This window comes from Phocoena sinus, chromosome 8 (assembly GCF_008692025.1).
Source record: "Phocoena sinus isolate mPhoSin1 chromosome 8, mPhoSin1.pri, whole genome shotgun sequence".
NCBI lineage: Eukaryota > Metazoa > Chordata > Mammalia > Artiodactyla > Phocoenidae > Phocoena > Phocoena sinus.
Window position 1 is genome coordinate 34,717,942 of NC_045770.1, and position 20,027 is coordinate 34,737,968.

The window sequence follows — 20,027 nt, forward strand, 5'->3', positions numbered from 1 at the left end:
CTTCCCAGACAGGGGCACGAACCCGTGTACCCTGCATCGGCAGGCAGACTCTCAACCACTGCGCCACCAGGGAAGCCCTCACCACTGTTATTCAACATAGTTTTGAAAGTTTTAGCCACAGTAATCAGAGAAGAAAAGGAAATAAAAGTAATCCAAATAGGAAAAGAAGAAGTAAAGTTGTCACTCACTGTTTGCAGATGACATGATAATATACATAGAGAATCCTAAAGATGCTACCAGAAATCTACTAGAACTAATCAATGAATTAGGTAAAGTAGCAGGATGCAGAATTAATGCACAGAAATCTCTGACATTCCTATACACTAATGATGAAAGATCTGATAATGAAATCAAGAAAACACTCCCATTTACCATTGCAACAAAAAGAGTAAAATATCTAGGAATAAACCTACTTAAGGAGACAAAAGACCTGTATGCCGAAAATTATAAGACATTGATGAAAGAAATTAAAGCTGATACAATTAGATGGAGAGATATACCATGTTCTTGGATAGGAAGAATCAACATTGTGAAAATGACTCTACTACCCAAAGCAATCTACGGATTCAATGCAATCCCTATCAAACTACCACTGGCATTTTTCACAGAACTAGAACAAAAAATTTCACAATTTGTATGGAAACACAAAAGACCCCGAATAGCCAAAACAATCTTGAGAATGAAAAATGGAGCTGGAGGAATCAGGTTCCCTGACTTCAGACTATACTACAAAGCTACAGTAATCAAGACAGTATGGTACTGGCACAAAAACAGAAAGATAGGTCAATGGAACAGGATAGAAAGCCCAGAGATAAACCCATGCACATATGGTCACCTTAAATTTGATAAAGGAGGCAGGAATGTACAGTGGAGCAGGACAGACTTTTCAGTCAGTGGTGCTGGGAAAACTGGACAAGTACATGTAAAAGTATGAGATTAGAACACTCCCTAACACCATACACAAAAATAAGCTCAAATTGGATTAAAGACCTAAATGTAAGACCAGAAACTATCAAACTCTTAGAGGAAAACATAGGCAGAACACTCTATGACATAAATCACAGCAAGGTCCTTTTTGAGCCAGCTCCTATAGAAATGGAAATAAAAACAAAAATAAACAATTGGGACGTAATGAAACTTCAAAGCTTTTGCACAGCAAAGGAATCTATAAACAGGACCAAAAGACAGCCCTCAGAACGGGAGAAAATATTTGCAAATGAAGCAACTGACAAAGGATTAATCTCCAAAATTTACAAGCAGCTCATGCAGTTCAATAACCAAAAAAACCAAACAACCCAATCCAAAAATGGGCAGAAGACCTAAATAGACATTCCTCCAAAGAAGATATAGAGAGTGCCAACAAACACATGAAAGAATGCTCAACATCTTTAATCATTAGAGAAATGCAAATCAAAACTACAATGAGATATCATCTCACACGAGTCAGAATGGCCATCATCGAAAAATCTAGAAACAATAAATGCTGGAGAGTGTGTGGAGAAAAGGGAACCCTCTTGCACTTCTGGTGGGAATGTGAATTGGTATAGGCAGTATGGAGAACAGTATGGAGGTTCCTTAAAAAACTACAAATAGACCTACCATATGACCCAGCAATCCCACTACTGGGCATATACACCAAGAAAACTATAATTCAAAAAGATTCATGTACAAAAATGTTCATTGCAGCTCTGTTTACAATAGCCCGGAGATGGAAACACCCTCAGTGTCCAACATCGGATGAATGGATAAAGAAGATGTGGCACATATATACAATGGAATATTACTCAGCCATAAAAAGAAATGAAATTGAGCTATTTGTAATGAGGTGGATGGACCTAGAGTCTGTCATACAGAGTGAAGTAAGTCAGAAAGAGAAAGACAAATACCATATGCTAACACATATATATTGAATTTAAGAAAAAAAAAGTCATGAAGAACTTAGGGTAAGACAGGAGTAAAGACACACTATTGCTAGAGAATGGACTTGAGGATATGGGGAGGGGGAAGAGTAAGCTGTGACAAAGCAAGAGAGTGGCATGGACATATACACACTACCAAACATAAAATAGATAGCTAGTGGGAAGCAGTCACATAGCACAGGGAGATCAGCTTGGTTCTTTGTGACCACCTAGAGGGGTGGGGTAGGCAGGGTGGGAGGGAGAGAGATGCAAGAGGGAAGAGATATGGGTATATATATATATATATATATATATATATATATATATATATATATATAACTGATTCACTTTGTTATAAGGCAGAAACTAACACACAGTTGTAAAGCAATTATACTCCAATAATGATGTAAAAAAAAAAAAAAAACCTCATGGTATTTAAAGCAGAAAAGAATTTAGATATTAGGTGCTTATAAACTGTTTAAAAGGCTGAAGGAACAACTGTCCGAAAGCACTGCTAAATCTTCGTTTTACCACTACCCTTGAAACTGTAAGAAATGTCAAAAACTATACATAACTGCCAGTAATGATAATAGCTTCCAGCACTGAGACATAAGATACTAAGAAAAGCATCTGGGGTCACTAGAACTGGAAGGACCATGGCAAGACTTCTACTTCTCTTATAACTTCCATATCTCATATTTCCTGTTGAGTGGCACCTAATCCTGCATCTTGCTGGCAGGTCTTCTGAGAAGTGCAATTATTAGGCTCCCAGGCCCTCTAATGTACTGAAGAGGAAAAAAATGAGGAAATAATGCTATGTGCCAGCACAAAATCCAGCAGAGTATTAAATAATCATTGTTTCGATTATGAATGAGAGTATTTGTTTTGTATTCAATTTTCTAATAACTTATGACAGATGAATCACTTTTCTATGTTTATTTTATATCCCACAAGAGCCCCAGGATGCAAAGATTATTAATACTTTGAAAAAGGGTCGTATCTATTTTTCTTTCTGCTCTTTCCCGCTTCCTCCCTCCGTATCTCTCTCTCTCTTTCTTTACTTTTCTTTTATCCTTTCTTTCCTTCCTGTCTTTTTTTTCTTTTCTTTCTTCCTTTCTCTTTCTTTCTTCCTGCCTTCTTTTGCTTCCTTTCTTTCCTTCTTACCACTTCCCTACCTTCTCTACCTCCCACCCTTCCTCCTCTCCTTCCTTTCTCCTTCCTGCATTCTCTCCCTTCCTTCCTTTTTAAAATCTCATCAGACTCTCAGTATTGTTCTACTCAGTGACAAAATAGTGTGGTATTCATTCTATCACAATAGCAATCATAATAAACACCTTCCAGATACCAAAGTCCATATGTGTGTATGTGTGTGTATGTATATATGATACATAGGTAGGTAGATAGACAGTAGATAGACAGACTTGCTTAATTTCAACTTCTCATACCCTTGTAAAATGAGACATCATTTTTTTTTTAAAGCTGAAGGAAACTTAAGATTCATAACAATTAAGCCCAAGTTTCTACAGGGAGCAAATTTACAGCAGAGATTCAATGCTGGCTCATCCATATTCCAAAGCTTGTAATCTTTCCGTTTGTCAAAATCATGTCAATACACTCAGTAAATATGACAGATTTTAGGGAAAAAAGTGTCTGCATGTTATTAATCATTAGTCTGTCTAGGACATACTAAGTAAAGTAAGCTTAGTACAGAAAGAGTAACTAAATTTCAGACATCTACTGGTAGAGATAGAGACCCTCATATATTTTGTAGGATAGACTTGAGCCATTCAGGTAGCTGAGTATTCAAGCTGAGGGTTTCCATTGCTTGTATATAAACAGGATTAAACAGAAACTTTCTTATATATTTGAAAACTGCCTCAGAAAAATCATTTTGGTTTTTATTTTCCACACTCAGTCTTCCCTGGCATCTAAATAAAGGTATAGGAAAACATGACACTAAATGCCTAAATGCCACTCTTTCCTCTGTCTCTGTTAATTCTTTCCACAATAGAAATATTCAATAAACATTACTATTTACTGGTCAAGTATCATGTATTATGTATTTTGCATACATTCACTTTACTTGAAGTGTTTGAATGTTTACAGTTTGTGAATGCTAGCAAAAGTCTATGTAATATAAAACCTAGGCACTCCTTCATATTATCACACTGAAACTTAGTACTTTCTTTTCCCCTTTTTGCTTTGGACAAACTTAATTTTTTTCATAACCTTCGAACTCCAACTTGAGAAATATTAATTCACCAACATATCTTCTCTGAACAAAATGATATTGAAGATAATACTTTGGTAGCCAACTTAAACCACCCCCTCCCACCTCTACAACTGGCAGACAGAGGTAAATGCTATCTAAGAAATTCATACAACTTCAAATTATAAAAATTTTCTACAAACCGATAAATTATTTGTCATCCTGTTTTGGTTCACATATCCAGGGATTTTTGTATACTTTATATAACAAATTTTCCTATAAAATATTTGAAAATAGTTACTTCCAAAAGACAAAAACCTACAAATATAGTTAAAATTAAAAAAAACTAATTTTTACAAGTAGCAAAATACTGATCTTTATAACAAACATCTTAGAATGAATTAAGATTTTATTATTGAATAACAATTTTGGAGGGAACTCTTCCATCTCCCTTCCTGACAATTAGGAATTGTACTTTCCCATTGATTTGGACACACTACTCTTGAAAGACTATTGTGGATACTCCAATTGTTAGGAAGTTCTAATATTCAGCCAAAACTATCTTCATGGAACTTCCCCATTATTTTAAGTTGTGAATTCTGGATACCACACTGTAAACATTATAACAAGTAGCAGTGCTGTTAACACAAACAGTACATGTGTAGCAACTAAGGTATGTGAAAAGGGGACTTCCCTGATCATCCAGTAGTTAAGAATCCACCTTCCAATGCAGGGAACACAGGTTTAATCCCTGGTCAGGGAACTAAGATCCCACATGCGGCAGGGAAACAAAGCCCACGAGCGTCAACTACTGAGCCCATGTACTCTAGACCCTGCATGCTCCAGAGCATACACACCACAACTAGAGAGACTGTGTGCCACAACTACTGAGCTCTGGAGAGAAGCCTGCATGCCACAACAAAGAGCCCGTGCACTACAACAAAAGATCCTGCATGCCATAACTAAGACCTGATGCAGAAAAATAATTTTTTTTTTTAAAAAAGAAAACAAACACACAACTTAAAGGTTGAGGATTATTTTTAAAAAATAAATAAAAAATAAACTATGTGAAAAGGATTTTTTTCTTTCAAATTTTTATGAAATTTTCAAGAACATTAAGGATGAAAGATTAAATTTCTCATTTTTTAAAATGAGAGAGCATTCCACTCTATTTTCAACAGCTGTTGTACTCTTTATTTATATGCCTTGATAGTAGGAATTAGAGTTTTTTCATCAAGTGATAAGAATTCTGCCAATTCTGAATATCTATAAACTTGGAGCCACACAGACTCTTCTCTAATAGAATGAAGCTCTTTCTCGTGGAACTGAGCTAAAGTCTATTAAATAGCATTGTGTAAGTTATTGAGTGAAATGTTTCATTGTCAGAGGCTGAACTCAGGACCCCTTTTAATATATGTTGCTGCTTATTATGTCAGGAATTTAGCTGATTGTGTCAAGATAAAACTGTCAGTGCCTTTCCTGAATGTTTCTAGTAGCTGTAGTGACAGATTAGGTACAAGTACATGAATGAAATGGGGCTTTATTTAAAGTGACACTGTAAATTCACTCTCATCAGATTCATCAATTCTAATTCACTTATGTCTTTTTGGAGTGCTCAGTCTGTCTCATCTGTTTCAACTGCTTCCTATTCTACCAATATGCTTTTCAATTAGCCAGGCAGAATAATAGCATGAGTGACATAACAAGAGTGAGCTATGCTCTGCCAAACCCGTGTCCATAGGTTCTCTGTACAGTAAAATACGTTCCCCATCCTCAACGTGAAACCTAGATTTCTTAATAGGTTGCCAAAATCCTCTTCTCAAAAATTAATTAGAGTTCTATTGAAGTACTTGAATTTAACATGATTCAGCTGGTAATTGATAAAATGCACCATTTCACAGGTGGCAAAGGCATTTACTCCATTCTACTTCCATCTGCTGATATGTCTGCCATAAATTTAAATTGCATATCCATCATGCATCTGGAAGTGAGCATTAGATCCAAAATCCTCTTACCCACAGCTGATATGCTGTGTTCAGTTGTCTTTCTTTAAAAATGTCACAAGAACCATAAATAGTTTCTAACATTGCAAAATTCAATTAAGGTGTCTGCATATAATTTATCTCTGGTATTCACAGGTATTAGAGAGACAGCAAGTTAATAGAGTTTGATTTGTTAAGATGCTCCAGTGACTAAGATTTGAAGACATAATGCTTTGTATACAGGAAATAATACCTTCCAAATGTGTGTGTAGATAGAACACAAATTGTTATTTTTATTTTATTTTGTATATGTAACCTATTCTCAGATCATTCTTGTTGTAACAAGCAGAAATATAATGGCAAAATTTGGCTGAAAAATCTGTTCAATATTAGAATATAGCAATGGACTAATTCATGGGGAACTAACTCTTTTTCCATGGCTTGGGGTTTCACTATCAGAGACTTTCAATCTACTTCCTTATCTTTTCTCTCCCCTTATTTTCTAGACTTTGAGAAAATGAAAATTCATGGTTATTTTTCTCCAAAAAAATAATTTAAAGATACCTAGTGTAGTTAGGACCTTCAATAAAAATGAAAAACTGGTATGACTTAATGGAATGTATGAAAGGCACCTGAAATGTAAAATTTTCTGTAGTGATACCCCAGAACAGGAGTGTGACTAGTAGAAAGTAAAATTTCATGTCAAACTCTTGACTCTTAGCTCTCTCCCACAGAACTGTTCTAAAAGTCACTTTCCTTCTTTACTCTAATTTTTAAGCCTGAAGAAACTGAAATCATAGAATAGGCTTAGGAAAATACTTGCCAATATTTTGAATCAATTAACTTGAATTAACCTGACAAATTAAACGATAGATCTATCACAGCCTTGAAATTGGGTATGATACTGTCGGTAATTTATAAATAATTAGAAAACAAAGATAAATAATTCTACATCCCAAATGGATTGACCTCCTTGGCTGATTATATAAAAATACATCATAACTATTATAGTTAAGTAGCACACAGTAGATTAAATTGAAATAATTGAATTAATAAATTGAATTAAATTGAATTAATAAATTAAATTGAAATAATTTCAATAAATTGAAATGTTCATGCCCACTTTGTGAATATTAAACATGTTTCTAATCATGTATTCTAAAACATTTTAATGTATTCATTTTATATGACTATTATTTAATTATAAAATGGTCATTTTTATTCAAACTAGGTGTAATTGATATTTAATGATTTTGGTTGTTGTTTTAGTATACAAGAATGTGGAGTTGCTGAGAAAATGGCATACAGGTCACTTTCAAATGGGAGATTTCCTATTAAAGTGGGGATGATTCAACCTCATTCTGTGCAAGACTTCCTGCCTATATAACCTAAGCACTGCCTTCAAACTCAAGCTGTCAAAAAACCCCACAAAATCCATCCACTAGCAGATTATATGTTGGGTGAAGAAGATACGAAACAAGAGGCTATATGAGAATACTGTTTCTCTTATAGTTTTCAGCAATTTAACACAATCTCTATGTACTTGACATGCTCATATCGAACTAAAAATTTTAATAAAGACAAAACTTTTTACTATTTTCACTTTAATATTATTACTAGAATATTTGTAGAGTGTTTATGTTTACTAACACAATTAAGGTTTTTTTTTAATTTAAAATAAAGCACTTATTTAGAGTAAACAAAAAATTTGATCTTTAGAATATTGAGCTATTTTTAAGGAGTTCCATAAATGGCACACACAGGCTTTATTTTTCTTTTCCTTTCAACATTCTTTTCATTTCAAAGTTATATTAATAAAAGATGAACTGTACCTTCTGTCTGAAAACAGGGCCCAGATTATAAACTTCAAAAAGGAACTGGTTCTGTAAAGATATCTTTTTGCCGTAGTCATGCAAAAATGATGCTTAGTAGATCTTGAATGACACTGAATGGCAATCCTTTAAGGTCACCTGTTAAGAAAATACATCTGCTATTATGGTTACAAATAATTTTTCCTTCAAATTTCCATTGTTTGAATTAAATCCAATTTTCTTATTAAATATCTTATGTAATTTCTTTATTTATACAGAAAATTACTATGCTATTTACCAATATCAACATGTATTTATAATACTTCTAATTAAATATAGAGTTGTTACATTATCAGATTTAATTTTTCCTTTGTAATTTATATTTGCTAGTAAACACAAAAGCATATCACAAGCTAAATTTTCATGTATTTCAAAAGCTTAAAACATTTAACACAACATTCAGATAGAAAATCATAAGGAAGAATTGAATTTAAACTGTATGTAAGACCTGATGGACTTACAGATATTTACAGAACATTTCATCCAACAGCAGCAGAATACACTTTTTTCTCATTAACACATGGAACACAAGTATTTATCATAAATATTGTTGAATTTGTCAAATGCTTTTTTCTTCAGTTATTCAGATGCTTATATGGTTTTTATTCTTTATTCTGTTAATGTTGTTCAACATCTGCAAATCAATCAGTGTGATACACTACATCTCTTTATGATAAACACTCTCAACAAACTGGGCATAGAGGGAGTCTATATCAACATAATGAAAGTCATACATGACACACCCACAGCTAACACTATACTAAACAATGAAAAGATGAAACCTTTCCCTCTAAGATAAGGAATAAGACAAGGATGCCCATTCTTACCACATTTATTCAACATAGTACTGGAAGTTCTAGCCTGAGTCATTAGGCAAAGAAAAAAGAAATAAAATGCATCTAAATCAAAAAGGAAGAAGTAAAAACATCTCTATTTGTAGATGACATGATATTATACATAGAAAAACCTAAAGACTCAAAAAAGAAAATTAGAACTAATGAACAAATTCAGTAAATTTGAAGGATACAAACTCAAAATGCAAAACTCATTTGTATTTCTATACACTAGTAACAAACTATCAAAAGAGAAATTTAAAAAATAATCTGTTTAAATTGCATCAAAAAGAATAAAGTACATAGGAATAAATTTAACCAACGTGGTAAATGACCTGTATACTGAAAACTATAAAATATTGATGGAAGAAACTGAAGGAGATACAAAATAAAGAAAGATATTCTGTGCTAATGCATTGGAAAAATTGTTATGGTTAAAATGTCCACATTACTCAAAGAGATCTAAAAATTCAGTGTAATCCTTATCAAAATTCCAGTGGCATTTTTCACAGAAATAGAAAAAAACATCTTAAAATTTGTATAGAACCACAAAAACCCTGAATAGCCAAAGCAATCTTGAAAAGGAAGAATGAAATTGGAGGCCTCCCACTTACTGATTTCACACTGTATTACAAAGCTATAGTAATCAACACAGTATGGTGCTGGCATAAACACAGACACACAGATCCATGGAACAGAATAGATAGCTCAAAAATAAACCCATGTTCATATGGTCAATTAATTTATGAGAAAGGAGCCAAGAATATGTATATGGGGAAAAGACAATTTCTTTAATAAAAGGTACTGGGGAAAGTGGACAACCACATGTAAAAGAATGAAACTAGACCCCTGTCTCACACCATACACAAAAATCAACTCAAAGTGGATTGAATACATCAATATGAGACCTGAAACCACAAAGCTACCAGAAAAAAACACATGGGGTAAGCCCCTTGGCACTGATCTTGGCAATTATTTTTTGGATTTGACACCAAAAGTGAAGATAACAAAAGCAAAAATAAATAGGTGAGACTATACCAAACTAAAAAGCTTCTGCACAGCAAACAAAAAAAATCAACAAAATGAAAAAGCATCATATGGAATGGGAGAAAATATTTGCAAATCATTTGTCTGATAAGGAGTTAATGTTCAAAATATACACGGAACTCATACAAATCAACAGCAAAACCAAATAAACAAACAAAAATAGAGAATCCAGAGGAGGACCTTCAAGATGGCAGAGGATTAAGACATAGAGATCAACTTCTTCCCCACAAATACATCAAAGATACATCTACATGTGGAACAGCTGCTACAGAACACCTACTGAATGCTGGCAGAAGACCTCAGACTTCCCAAAAGGCAAGAAATTCCCCACATACCTTGGTAAGGTAAAAGAAAAAAAGAAAAAACAGAGACAAAAGAATAGGGAGGGGACCTGCACCTCAGGGAGCTTGAAGGAGGAAAAGTTTCCACACACTAGGAAGCCCCTTCACTGGCAGAGACAGGGGATAGGTGGGGGGAAGCTTCAGAGCCACAAAGGAGAGCTCAGCAACAGGTTCAGAGGGCAAAGCGGAGAGATTTCCATACAGAGGATCAGTGCTGACTAGCACTCATCAGCCTGAAAGCCTTGTCTGCTCACACACCGGGGAGGGTAAGGGCTGCGAGCTGAGGCTTCGGTTTCAGAGGTGAGATCCCAGGGAGAGGACTGGGTTTGGCTGCATGAACACAGCCTGAAGAGGGATAGTGTGCCACAGCTAAATGGTAGGGAGTCCAGGGAAAAGTATGGAACTGCCTAAAAGTCAAGAAACCATTGTTTTGGGGTGTACAAGGAGAGGAGATTCAGAGAACCACCTAAACAAGCTCTAGAGATGTGCATGAGCCACAGCTATCAGTGCGGAACAGAGATGGGCATGAAACGCTAATTCTGCTGTTGCAGCCACCAAGAATCCTGGGTGCAAGCACAGGTTACTATCCAAATGTCCCCTCCGGGGAGTCTGTGCAGCCCACCACTGCCAGGGTCCCATGATTCAGGGACAACTTCCCTGGAAGAACACATGGCATGCCTCAGGCTGTTGTAACATCATGCTGGCCACTGCCGCCACAGGCTCGCCCCGCATTCCGTACGCCTCCCTCCCTCCAGCCACAGTGAGCCAGATCCCCCTAATTAGCTGCTCCTTTAACCCCTCCTTTAACAGCCTCCTGTCTGGGTGAAGAACAGATGTCAGAGGGTGACCTACATGCAGAGGCAGGGCTAAATCCAAAGCTGAACCACAGAACCTGTGTGAACAAAGAAGAGGGAAAGGGAAATTTCTCCCTTTCCAGGAGTGGTGGATTAAATCTGCACAATCAACTTCATGTACCCTGCGTCTGTGGAATACTTAAATAGACAACCAATCACCCTAAAATTGAGGTGGTGGACTTTGGGGGAAACTGTAGACTGGGGATTTGCTATATGCGACTGATGAGTTTCAGATTTTTATGCTTATCTTAGTTTAGTTTTTAGCACTTGTTATCACTGGTGGATTCATTTATTGGTTTGGCTGCTCTCTTCTTTTTTTTTTTTTCTATTACTTTTTAATTTTTTTTATTTCCATAATTAAAAAAAAATATTTCAATAACTTTACTTACTTGTTTCTTTTTCTTCTTTTTTTCTGCCTTTTCTTCTGAGCCATGGGGCTGACAGGGTCTTGGTGCTCCAGCCAGCTGTTAGGCCTGAGCCTCTGAGGTGGGACAGTCAAGTTCAAGACATTGGACCACCAGAGACCTCCCGGCCCCACATAATATCAATTGGTGAGAACTCTCCCAGAAATCTCCATCTCAACACTAAGACCCAGCTCCATGCAATGACCAGCAAGCTCCAGTGCTGAACACCCCATGCCAAACAAGTAGCAAGACAGGAACACAACCCCACTCATTAGCAGAGAGGCTGCCTAAAATCATAATAAGTTCACAGACACCTGAAAACAAACCACCAGATGTGGTCCTGCCCACAAAAAAGAGAAGATCCAGCCTCACCCACCAGAACACAGGCACCAATCACCTCCAGTTGGAAGTCTACATAACCCACTGAACCAACCTTACCCACTGGGGGCAGATATCAAAAACAATGGGAACTAGGAACTTGCAGCCTGTGAAAAAGGAGACCACAAACACAGTAAGTTAAGCAAAATGAGAAGACACAGAAACATGCAGCAGATGAAGGAGCAAGGTAAAAGCCCTCCAGACCAAATGAAGAGGAAATAGGTAGTCTACCTGAAAAAGAATTCAGAGTAATTATAGTAAAGATGATTTAAATCTTGGAAATAGAATGGAGAGACTAAAAGAAATGTATAACAAGGACCTAGAAGAACTAAAGAGCAAACAAACTATGATGAACAACACAATAAATGAAAGTAAAAATTCTCTAGAAGGAATCAATACCAGAATAACTGAGGCAGAAGAACGAATAAGTGGCATGGAAGATAAAATAGTGGAAATAACTACCATAGAGCAAAATAAAGAAAAAAGAATGAAAAGAATTGAGGACAGAGGCAGAGACCTCTGGGACAATATTAAATGCACCAACATTCAAATTGCAGAGGTCCCAGAAGAAGGAGAGAAAAAGAAAGGGACTGAGAAAATATTTGAAGAGATTATAGTTGAAAACATCCCTAATATCAGAAAGGAAATAGTCAATCAAGTCCAGGAATCACAGAGAGTCCCATACAAGAAAAATCCAAGGAGAAATATTCCAAGACACATATTAATCAAACTATTAAAAATTAAATACAAAGAAAAAATATTGAAAGCAGCAAGGGAAAAGCAACAAATATACAAGGGAATCCCCATAAGGTTAACAGCTGATTTTTCAACAGAAACTCTGCAAGCCAGAAAAGAGTGGCAGCATGTATTTAAAGTGATGAAAGGTAAAAACTTACAACAAAGATTACTCTACCAGCAAGGATCTCATTCAGATTCAACTAAGAAATTAAAATCTTTACAGACAAGCAAAAGCTAAGAGAATTCAGCACCACCAAGCCAGCTTTACAACAAATGCTAAAGGAACTTCTCTAGGCAGGAAACACAAGAGAAGGAAAAGACCTACAATACCAAACCCCAAACAATTAAGAAAATGGTAATAGGAACATTCATATTGATAATTACCTTAAATGTAAATGGATTAAATGCTCCAACCAAAAGACATAGACTGACTGAATGGATACAATAAAAAGACCATATATATGCTATCTACAAGAGACCTACTTCAGACCTAGGGACACAAACAGACTGAAAGTGAGGGGGTGGAAAAAGATATTCCATGCAAATTGAAATCAAAAGAAAGCTGGAGGAGCAATTCTCATATTAGAAAAATTAGACTTTAAAATAAAGACTAACACAAGACACACAGAAGGACACTATATAATGATCAAGGGATCAATCCAAGAAGAAGATATAACAATTGTAAATATTTATGCACCCAATATGGGGGCACCACAATACATAAGGCAAATGGTAACAGCCATAAAAGGGGAAATCGACAGTAACACAATAATAATAGGGGACTTTAACACCCCACCGCACCAATGGACAGATCAACCAAAATGAAAATAAATAAGGAAACACAAGCTTTAAATGACACATTACACAAGATGGACTTAACTGATATTTGTAGATCATCCCATCCAAAACAACAGAATACACTTTCTTCTCGAGTGCTCATGGAACATTCTCCAGGATAGATTATATATTGGGTCACAAATAAAGCCTTGGTAAATCTAAGAAAAGTGAAATTGTATCAAGTATCTTGTATCTTTTTCCGACCACAACACTATGAGACTAGATACAATTACAGGAAAAAAAAAAAAAACTGTAGAAAATACAAACAAATGGAGGCTAAACAATACACTACTAAATAACTAAGAAATCACTGAAGAAATCAATGAGGAAGTAAAAAAAAATACCTAGAAACGAATAACATTGAACACACAATGACCCAAAACCTATGGGATGCAGCAAAAGCAGGACTAAGAGGGAAGTTTATAGCAATACAATCCTACCTCAAGAAACAAGAAAAATGTCAAATAAACAACCCAAACTTACACATAAAGCAATTAGAGAAAGAAGAACAAAAAAATGCCCTAAGTTAGCAGACATAAAGAAATCATAAAGATCAGATCAGAAATAAATGAAAAAGAAATGAAGGAAACTACAGCAAAGATCAATAAATCTAAAAGGTGGTTCTTAAGGAAGATAAAAAAATTGAGAAAGCATTAGACAGACTCATCAAAAAAAAAGGGAGAAGACTAAAATCCACAGAATTAGAAATGAAAAAGGAGAAGTAACAACTGACACTGCAGAAATACAAAATATCATGAGAGATTACTACAAGCAACTCTATGCCAATAAAATGGACAACCTGGAAGAAATGGACAAATTCTTAGAAAGGTATAACCTTCCAAGACTGAACCAGGAGGAAATAGAAAATATAAACAGAACAATCACAAGCACTGGAGTTGAAACTGTGATTAAAAATCCTCCAATAAACAAAAGCTCAGGAACAGATGGCTTAACAGGTGATTTCTATCAAACATTTAGAGAAGAGCTAACACCCATCCTTCTCAAACTCTTCCAAAATATAGCAGAGGGAGGAACACTCCCAAAGTCATTCTATGAGGCCACCATCACCCTAATATCAAAACCGGACAAAGATGTCACAAAGCAAGAAAACTACAGGCCAATATTACTGATGAATACAGATGCAAAAATCCTCAACAAAATACTAGCAAACAGAATTAAACAGCACATTAAAAGGATCTTACAGCATGATCAAGTGGGGTTTATCTCAGGAATGCAAGGATTCTTCAATATACACAAATCAATCAATGTGATACACCATATTAACAAATTGAAGGATAAAAACCATATGATCATCTCAATAGATGCAGAAAAAACTTTCAACAAAATTCAACACCCATCAATGATAAAACTCTCCAGAAACTAGTCATAGAGGGAACTTTCCTCAACATAATAAAGGTCATAAATGACAAACCCACAGCCACATCATCCTCAATTGTGAAAAACTGAAAGCATTTCCACTAAGATCAGGAACAAGACAAGGTTGTCTACTCTCATCACTATTATTCAACATTGTTTTGGAAGTTTTAGCCACAGCAATCAGAGAAGAAAAAGAACTAAAAGGAATCAAAATTGGAAAAGAAGAAGTAAAGCTGTCACTGTTAGCAGATGACATGATAATATACATACAGAATCCTAAAGATGCTACCAGAAAACTACTAGAGCTAATCAATGAATTGGGTAAAGTAGCAGGATAAAAAATTAATGCACAGAAATCCTTGCATTCCTATACACTAATGATGAAAAATCTGAAAGAGAAATTAAGGAAACACTCCCATTTACCATTGCAACAAAAAGAATAAAAACCCTAGGAATAAACCTACCTAAGGAAACAAAACTCTTTATGTGGAAAATTATAAGACACTGGTGAAAGAAATTAAAGATGATAATTTCTATCAAACAAACAAACAGATGGAGAGATATACCATGTTCTTGGATAGGAAGAATCAACATTGTGAAAATGACTATACTACCCTTAGCAATCTATAGATTCAGTGAAATCCTTATCAAACTACCAGTGGCATTTTTCACAGAACTAGGACTAAAAATTTCACAATTTGTATGGAAACACTAAAGACTCCGAATAGCCAAAGCAATCTTGAGAAAGAAATATGGAGCTGGAGGAATCAGGCTCCCTGACTTCAGAATATACTACAAAGCTACAGTAATCAAGGCAGTATGGTACTGGCATAAAAACAGAAATATAGATCAATGAAACAGGATAGAAAGCCCAGAGATAAACCCACACACACATGGTCACCTTATTTCTGATAATAGTGGCAAGAATATTCAATGGAGAAAAGGCAGCCTCTTCAATAAATGGTGCTGGGAAAACTTGGGCAGCTATATGAAAAAGAATGAAATTAGAACAGTCTCTAATACCGTATAGAAAAATAAACTCAAAATGGATTAAGGACCTAAATGTAAGGCCAGACACTATAAAACTCTTAATGGAAAATACAGGCAGAACTCTTTATGACATAAATCACAGCAAGATCCTTTTTGACCCACCTCTTAGAGAAATGGAAATAAAAAGAAAAATAAACAAATGGGACCTAGTGAAACTTAAAAGCTTTTGCACAGCAAAGGAAACCATAAACAAGATGAAAAGGCAACCCTCAGAATGGGAGAAAATATTTGCAAATGAAGCAACTGACAAAGGATTAATCTCCAAAATATACAAGCAGCTCAATATCAAAAAACAAACAACCTAATCCAAAAATAGGCAGAAGACTTAAATAGGCATTTCTCCAAAGAAGATATACAGATTGCCAACAAACACATGAAAGGATGCTCAACATCACTAATCATCAGAGAACTGCAAATCAAAACTACAATGAGGTATCACCTCACACCATTCAGAATGGCCATCATTAAATAATCTAGAAACAATAAATGCTGGAGAGTGTGTGGAGAAAAGGGAACCCTCCTACACTGTTGGTGGGAATGTAAATTGATACAGCCACTATGGAGAACAGTGTGGAGGTTTAAAAATCTAAATATAGAACTACCATATGACCCAGCCATCATACTACTGGTCATATACTGAGAAAACCAAAACTCAAAAAGAGTCATGTACCACAATATTCATTGCAGCACTATTTACAATAGCCAGGACGTGGAAGCAACCTAAGTGTCCCATGACAGAAGAATGGATAAGGAAGATGTGGCACATATATACAATGTAATATTACTCAGCCATAAAAAGAAATGAAATTGAGTTATTTGTATTGAGGTGGACGGACCTAGTATCTGCCTTACAGAGTGAAGTAAGTCAGAAAGAGAAAAACAAATACTGTATGCTAGCACATATATATGGAATTTAAAAGAAAAAAAAAAGGTTCTGAAGAAGCTAGGGGGAGGACAGGAATAAAGACGTAGATGTAGAGAATGGACTTGAGGACACAGGGAGGGAGAAGGGTAAGCTGGGATGAAGAGTGTGGCAATGACATATATATACAACCAAATGTAAAATAGATTCGTAGTGGGCAGCAGCCACATAGCACAAGGATATAAGCTCATGCTTTGTGACCACCTAGAGCAGTGGGATAGGGAGGGTGGGAGGGAGATGCAAGAGGGAGATGATATGAGGATATAAGTATACATATACCCGATTCACTTTTTTATACAGCAGAAACTAACACAACAATGTAAAGCAATTATTATCCAATAAATATGTTTAAAAAATAGAGAATCCAGTTTAAAATGGGCATAGAAACTGAATGAACAGTTTTCCTAAGTAGACAAAAAAATTATCAAAAGTTACATAAAAAAGTGCTCAACATCACTAATCATCAGGCGAACACAAATCAAATCCAAAATGAGATATCACCTCATATTTTAGAGTGGCTATCATGGAGACAAGTGATAACAAGTGCAGGCAAGGATGTGGAGAAAAGGAAATAAAGCTATCATATATTCCAGCAACCCCACTATGCATATATATCCTACAGAAATAAAAATGGGATATTGAAGACATATCTTCATTCCCAAGTTTACTGCAGCATTATTCACAATAGCCAAATAATAAAAACAACCTAAGTTTCTCTGAAGGAATGAATGGATAAAGAAGATGTAGCATATATACATATGATGAAATACTGTTCAGCTATAAGAAAGACGGAAATCTTGTCATTTTCAACAACATGGATGGACCTTGAGAATACTTTGCTAAGTGAAATAAGCCAGACAAGGAGAGACAAATAATGCATGATATCATTTATATGTGGAATCTAAAACAAAAATAAAGAAAAGAAAAGAAAGGTCAAGTCATAGAAACAGAGTCTGATGTGGGCTAGAGGATGAAGGAATTAGGGAGTGGTTTATTAATGGATACACACTTTCAGCTATAAGAAGAAAAAGTCTGAATATCTAATGTAAACATGGTGAATAGAGTTTATCACACTGTAGTGTGTAATTGAAAATTGCTAAGAGAACAGAGCTTAAATGTTCTTAACAGCAACAACAAAAAGATAAATGTGTGAGTTGGAATATCTGTTAATAAGTAGATTGGAGGAATCATTTCACAATATATACAGGCATCAAATCATCCCAATGTACACTTTAAATATCATTTAATATATGAAATTTAATAAATGACATTTATATGTCATTTATACCTCAATGAAACTGAAGTAAAAATTAACACATTAACTTATTCTTATATTTCACTTTTTAAAATTTTTTTATAATACTTCTGTCGTAATTTTAGCATTCACATTATATTTTTGTTTTCCATTTATTTAAGGGATTTACAATAGGTATCTCTTCTTAAAAACTTGTGACTTTCATTTTTAAACATGTTTGAAAATTATTGAAGTGTATGTAGTTGCTGACTTATAGGTAACTTACATGTGTGAGACCATCTCTATTTTTTTTTACTTATAATGAAGTTCACTGTTTGAAAGAAATTCTCCATTCAATAAAATGGGTATTTTTCTAAAATTTGCTCTTGATAGATTTGTGAATGTACCAGCATCAAAACCAGAGCATAGCTGCCCATACAAACAATATGTCTTATCTCAAATAAGTAAACTGTGTTGTAAATTTTGAAACATTAGATTAATAACTTCAGAGTGACTGAGGCCATTAACTGAGAGTCCATGTTGAGACATTACCAAGAGTCAAGGGAAAACTAAGGTGCACATTTGATGATCGGGTTGAGAAGAAGTATTTCAATTGCTTGTAGTCTTCACCACTAAAGATTACTGATCTTTATGAGTCTTACCTATATTAGTCAGAACCATAGGAGATTGACATTTATATTAGACAAATACAGTGGAACATAAGTAATTTCATGTGGCCCAAACCAAAGATTTTCTCTAATCCTGGTTTGCATTTCTCATATCAGGTCCAAATTCTAACTATCACTGTAGTAGACAAGTCACTTTTTCTGGTTAAACAGAAGGCTAATCTTACTTTTGCAGCTCATACTCCAAGTATAACACTATTCCAGGGCTTCCCTGGTGGCACAGTGGTTAAGAATTCACCTGCCAATGCAGGGGACACGGGTTCGAGCCCTGGTCCGGGAAGATCCCACATGCCGCGGCACAACTAAGCCTGTGCACCACAACTACTGAGCCTGCGCTCTAGAGCCCGCGAGCCACAACTACTGAAGCCTGCATGACTAGAGCCTGTGCTCTGCAACAAGAGAAGCCACCGCAATGAGAAGCCCACGTACCGCAACGAAGAGTAGCCCGTACTTGCCTCAACTAGAGAAAGCCCATGTGCAGCAACAAAGACCCAACTCAGCCAAAAATAAATAAATAAATATTATATATATATATATATATATATATATATATATATATATATATATATATATATATATATAAACTATTCCAGAAAACAGATAATGTATTCTAAGGTCACTTCAAAAGAAACCCAATTGCGTTCTTAACAAGTAAAACTGTTGTATTTTTTGGTGAGGAATTATGAGGAGAAGGTTACACATTTCTTTTATTTCCTTCTTTTATCTCTCCCCTTGTCTCTATCCCTCCATTCCTTCCTTTTTTCTTTCTTCATTCTCTCTTCTTTCCTCTTTTCTTACTTTTCTTTCTCTTCCTAACACTGTGAAAATTATACATTTCTACTCTGTACCTTAGAACCCCCAATTTTTTTTTAAAGACAGGCATGATTTCTTTTCCCCTGAAGTTATAAACTTTGGCAGAGAGATAGTTACCTAAGTAACCAGCAAAAGCTTATTTAAGAACTTGAAGAATTATGTTTCTTTCAGCTTGGACTTTCATTAAGAAGAATTCTTTGGAATTCAGAATTCCATGTTCCCGTTATTGTCATTACCTTTTAAAGATGACATGGTACATCTTTTTTTTTTTTTTTTTACTTATGGAAATATTGAGAAAATTAAATGAAGTAATGCTCATTAAATGCTTACCAACATGCCTGACATATATCGAGCATTTAATATATAATACTAATTATTATTATTTTCTCACCTTAATTATGAGTTAATACAGCAAGAAAGAAATAATAATGAATGGTAGTGTTGTTGTGTTTTCAAATTTCCTCTTCAAGTTTGTTTCTCAGAAGCAAAACCTTTCAGTCTAGTGTCTGAAATAAGCTCATGCCTGTCTTTAAGACAATATGTTTTGATACAG

At 35.1% G+C, this 20,027-nt stretch overlaps 1 protein-coding gene across 1 annotated transcript in view; it reads right to left on the reverse strand.

Annotated features, from left to right (window-relative positions):
- CNTN5 (contactin 5) overlaps positions 1-20,027 on the reverse strand; it is a 1,462,970-nt gene that overhangs the window by 1,140,288 nt on the left and 302,655 nt on the right. Inside the window, exon 2 of the mRNA XM_032640142.1 lies at positions 7,922-8,059. The gene's annotated coding sequence lies outside the window, so the exon portion shown is untranslated. The remainder of the gene's footprint in view (positions 1-7,921; positions 8,060-20,027) is intronic.